This window comes from Leptonychotes weddellii, chromosome X (assembly GCF_054177405.1).
Source record: "Leptonychotes weddellii isolate Sample4059 chromosome X, ASM5417740v2, whole genome shotgun sequence".
NCBI lineage: Eukaryota > Metazoa > Chordata > Mammalia > Carnivora > Phocidae > Leptonychotes > Leptonychotes weddellii.
Genome location: NC_138385.1, coordinates 17,879,177 through 17,884,767, shown reverse-complemented (window position 1 = coordinate 17,884,767; position 5,591 = coordinate 17,879,177). Strand labels below are relative to the sequence as shown.

Here is a 5,591-nt window from a genome sequence, read left to right as displayed (position 1 = left end):
ACGCCTACTGTCAATCAGTCTCCAAGTATTCATGGAGTGCTGTTTGCTCAAACACTGCCAGGCATTGTGGGGGATGCTGCTTTCTATGGCAAAGTGCCTGCCCTCAGATGGGGAGGTAGAACTAAGTCACAAAGCACAGAAAATCACTAAGTGCTAAGCAGTACTTACCTACGGGGCCAAGAATTCAGAGGCAAAAGCATTCAGAGACAGCTCAGTGGAAGTGGGGCTTGAAGGATCTGGCCAGGGGGAAAGGAACTCAAGTGTGGGCACGTGGATAGGAGTGAGCATAGAGATGTGTTAATTCAGTAGGGTATCTCGGTCCCATGCCAACATCCCTGAGCCTACATAGAATCACCATCACAGCCAGAGGAAGTGGAATTGGGTGAGCACCCACTGAATGTGGGCCACTGAACTGGGTGCTAGTCTCAATATTCTTTAGCCTCTTTGGGGGAAGAGATAATAGTTTTGCTGAAAAGTCTTGCTAAATTTTATTCCATTCCCCTTGCCAAAATTCCACCTTTCTTTTTCTTTTTCTTTTTTTTTTTTTTTAAAGATTTATTTATTTATTTGAGAGAGAGAGAGCATGAGAGGGGGAGAGTCAGAGGGAGAAGCAGACCCCCCGCTGAGCAGGGAGCCCGATGTGGGACTCGATCCCAGGACTCCAGGATCATGACCTGAGCTGAAGGCAGTCGCTTAACCAACTGAGCCACCCAGGCGCCCCACCTTTCTTTTTCTTTATGTTTAGGTTGTGCTTTTATCCCCAGGCTTGAATTAAGCAGGTGCTCCCAAGTTCTGAACTCTAAAAACTCCTCATGCTTGGGGCGCCTGGCTGGCTCAGTTGGTAGAGTGTGAGACTCTTGATCTCAGGGTGGTGAGTTCGAGCCCCACGTTGGGCATGGAGCCTACTTAAAATAAAAATTAAAAAATGGGGGGCACCTGGGTGGCTCAGTCGGTTACGCATCTGCCTTCGGCTCAGGTCATGATCTCAGGGTCCTGGGATCGAGTCCTGCAATCGGGCTCCCTGCTCTGCAGGGAAGCCTGCTTCTCCCTCTGCCTGCTGCTCCCCCTGCTTCTGCACTCTCTCTCTCTGTCAAATAAATAAAGACAATCTTTTTTTTTTTTTTAAGATTTTATTTATTTATTTGACAGAGACAGAGACAGCGAGAGCAGGAACACAAGCAGCGGGAAGGGAAGAGGGAGAAGCAGGCCTCCCCCCGAGGAGGGAGCCCGATGTGGGACTCGATCCCAGGACCCCGGGATCATGACCTGAGCTGAAGGCAGACGCTCAACGACTGAGCCACCCAGGCGCCCAATAAAGACAATCTTTAAAAATAAATAAATAAAAAGTAAAAACTCCTCATGCTTAAAAAAAGAACAACTACTATGGGGTATCTACTAGGTGCCAAGCACTGTTCTAAGTGCTTAACGTCTGAGAACTCATTTGATATTTATAACATTTTCAGGAAGTATTTATTAGCACCCATTTTATAACAGAAAACTGAGGCTCAAACAGAAATTAAAGGTCTAAGGTGATATTGCTAGGAAGTGGCAGAGCTAGGATTCAAACCATGTCTGTCTAACTTCAGAGACTGTGTGTAGGCACTAAATGGGAAAAGAAAGACTAAAGGAGGCTAAAACTTAAAACTGAGTCTTCAACGGGCAAGAAGGGAAGCCAGGTCTGGGCCTCAGTTTCCCCACTACGAAATAAGGGATTAGATTAGATCATCCATTCGGGGTGCCTGGGTGGCTCAGTTGGTTAAGCAACTGCCTTCAGCTCAGGTCATGATTCTGGAGTCCCGGGATCGAGTCCCACATCGGGCTCCCTGCTCAGCGGGGGGTCTGCTTCTCCCTCTGACCCTTCCCCTCTCGTGCTCTCTGTCTCCCATTCTCTCTCTCAGATAAATAAATGGAATCTTTAAAAAAAAAAAGATTAGATCATCCATTCATTCATTCACTTAACAAATACTTGTAAGAAGGCCTACTCCATGCCATGGTAGGGGATGTTGGGGAGAGAGAAAGGAGGCTGTGATACACAATTGAGAAATACTGGGTCCCTTCATCCAAGGAAGTGGAAATCTAGTTGGAGAGACAGATAGGCAGAGTGTAGAAGTGCTTAATAGAGGGCCAAGCGCCGTATGGTGGGGGAAACCCCGAGGAGAAGTTAACTTCCATGGGGAGGGAGTGGGGGTCAGGGAAAGTGGCATGAAAGAACCAGCTTGAGTAATGGTTGAGTGGGATTTCAACAAGCCCAGAAGGGCATAGAAAATGCTGAAGGAGCAGTCCAGAAAGCGCTTGTCTTGTCCAAAGAATGGTGAGAGGGCTGGTTTGGTGAGAACAGAGGCTTTGTGAGGGACATGGATGGGAAGGAGGCTGGAGCAAGATCAGGGAGGGCCGTGGAAGCTAGGTGAAGGCTTATGGAGTTGATTTTGTTGCCAATGGGCAGCCAATGCCAGTTTTTGGGAGGGCAGATGATTTCTTAGTTTCTTCCATCTCTAACACTGTCTGTTTGATTAAAAACTTTATTAAGAGTCTTAGGGAGGCAGGGAGGCTTGACCTTGAGAAGCCTCTGGGGTGATTTTAGCCCCTTTCCTCATTTTCCCCCCTTTGGCTATAAAATCCAGAAAGGCTGTTAGTTGTTTACAGAGTTTAGTTTAACCAGACATGCTGTCTCCCCATCTAGACCCAGGGCTCTTAGAGGGCAGAGAACAGGCCTTCCTCAGCATGCAGTGGGCTGTTGGAATGCGTCTCCAGCAGCAACCTGCTGCAGTAGGGTTCATGCATTTGAGATATATGAAGAGCCAACAGGGGCGATGAATTCTCCCCCACGGCCCCTCCCAGGGCACAAAGGGAAACACTATAGAGCACATAGTGTATGTAACTCATGGTCAGCCCTGCTTCACTCTTTCTTTCCTGAATTTGCAGGGTGCTTTCTGTACCCTCCACTCCCCTAGTCTGCTTTCAACTGCAGTGGCTTAAAATGAGCCCTTTGATAGTCCTAAGACTCTGAGTTCGAGCTCTGACTTCACCTTCAATTGACCGGGGGGGGGTGGGGGGTGTGTGGGGGGGTGGTGGGCAGGGGATGAAGGGATGACCAGAAGCTTCAAATTCACTTCCTTCTGACACTCCAGCGATCTAAGCCACTGAAATTGTTGTCATTGTTGTTGTTGTTGCTGTCACAGGACTGGACTGTTTTACCAGAGACACAAGGAAGGCCTCTGATTTCAGAACAAAGCAGAGAATTGGAGCAATTATCCTATGAATTAAGTCAGAGGTTGGTGTGAGGCCTAAATTACCCCCACGAACCCCAAATGCCCTATTTTGTCTGGTTGGCTCCAGGAGGGCAGAGCCCAGGCCCATGTCACCCCTAGGTCTCTGTGCAAAGGAGGCTGGTGATGCTGAGGCTGATAATAGTAAAAACTTGCATGAGTCCAGTAGTTTACGGTGCACAAAATTCTTTCCCATCCACTATCTCATTTGATGCTCAGGGGTGTGCTTGTGAGAGAGGGAGGACAGGTGCATTGATTCCCATATTTTGGAGCTGGGAGGAAGACCCAAAACACAGTCCCTGGCATTGGGCGGGCCCTACTCAAATGTTAGGGCTTGCTTGAGGTCCCACTGCTAGCCATCGACAGGACAGAACTAGGATCTGGTTCTTAAAACTCTCCAAACAATCCTCTTTCCATCACACCAAGCTGACTCTCTGAGAGTCCAGGCCCAGGCCAGTAGCTGTTATTGATGGAAGAAACAATTATTTAAAAATCTGCATGAAAAGGAACATTTTGGCATTAAATGGAGGTGCTATACCATGTTGAAAAGAACTCTGGATGTGGGGTCAGGATTACTGGGGTTGAGTCCTGGTTCAGGAACTCACTAGCCATGTGACCTTGAGCAAGCCACTCATAGATGCTCATAGACTCAGTTTCCTCAATTACAAAATCGAGGGTTGGAGTGAGAAAACAAATGAAAGAACACAAGTGAAAGGGCTTCGTAGACATCCTGAGATTGTACAAAGGTATTATTACTATTATTATTATGTTGTGGTTCTAGCCTCAAATAAAATAATCATTAATCTTTACTCTTTTCAAGGTTTCCCACAGCTCTCCCCACCCTGCTCCTTGATTTCCCATCACCTCCTGTAGGGCAGGAAGCATGGCCCCCAACAGGAAGGGCTCAGAGAAGCTAGAGCTTCAGCCAGGAAATAACCATCTTGCCCCAATCTTCATTTCGCCAGATAAATGATGCAGCCAAATGGTGAGATAGAGATGAGTGGGGAACAGAGGTGTCCAGAATCCATTTCAGCCTCAAACCAAAGAGCAAAGTAGCCCCAAGGCCTAAGGCCCTTAAGAGAAGTGGAAATTTAGCAATTACCAGATGAATTAAAATCAGTGAAGACAGCCAATTTAAATCAAAGCAGAATTGCTGGGGCCTGCATTATCAGGCCCAATGGAGGTGATCCCTCACACCTTAATAATGCCTGTAGAATTCGTATGTTGATTAGTCTAAAGGAATCATTTCAAATTTTCACTTTCCCTTTGTGCAACTTAGGCCAAACATTTTTTAAAGTGTGTGTGTGGGGGGGATGCACAGGAGGGTGGGAATGGCCAAGTAAGACAGCTAGTGAATAAGTTTCCAAAGCAAAGTGGCAAGTGTTTGGTCCCCATTGCTGGCGGTAGATTTTGAGGCTGGTGAGGACAAGCCAGAGGGGTCATAGAACAGCAGGCCTTAGACAACAGCAAAGCCCCTGCTACCTCAGTGGCTTACCCTCCTCTGCAATACTCCTCCTTTAAACCAGGTGAGGGAGACATACCAGGCAAGTCTCACCTGCCATCTCTAAAGTCCTTCCAACTGAGAGAAGACACCCCATAGCTTAGAGATGGAAACTCTCTGGGCCTGGGACAAAGGAAAGGGGCAGGGAGGAGGAGGAGGAAGACATTAATCCGTCAGGGCTTCCTTCTAGTCCAAATGACCCTCTGGCTTCCTTAGTATAGATAAATATATAATAAATAATATCAATATATCTGCACATAAAGATTTTTTTTGCAAATTCCTGCTATTCATTTCACATTCCGTGTTTACAAAGCCCTGAACCCTCCAGGAACTGCCGGGCACCTCCCCTAATACCCTTTAGGCTGAGGCGATGCCTTTGAAGTCCCAACCGCGGTCTCAGGGTTGGAGCTGCTAAGAAACACCCTAAGACTGAAAGCAAGTCTGCCGGCAGCTTCAGCTCCTTCGCAAGCTGCTCTCCTCCTCGGAGTTAATGTAAAGTCATCAGAGTTCCAATGTGGTCCGCAGGCTTCTCAGCCCTTCAGTCTTGGGGATGGCGGGATGGCCTGGGATGTAAACACATATGAGGATTTATTCCTTTGGCCAGGCGGGGAGTCGTTAGGGTAAAGGGTAAGGGTCAAGGGGGCTCGGTTTGGTGACTGAGGAGCCTGGGGGGGGGGGGTTGGTGAGGGGGGGGCTGGGCAGAAGCCGAGTTTTCCTCGAGCCAGGTTTTCGGCCCCAAAATCGTGCAGGCTTTCCCCCTTTACAGACCTTTCGTTTCCCTCCTCCTCCCTCAGGCCTCTAGCTCCAGGCACCCCCCCCAAAAA

General features: G+C 48.1%; 1 non-coding gene across 1 annotated transcript; it reads left to right on the top strand.

The window, feature by feature from the left end:
* Positions 1-823: 823 nt before the first annotated feature.
* Positions 824-896, top strand: TRNAK-CUU (transfer RNA lysine (anticodon CUU)). The gene has a single exon. It is a non-coding gene; the product is annotated as a tRNA-Lys (tRNA).
* The last annotated feature ends 4,695 nt before the right edge of the window (positions 897-5,591 follow it).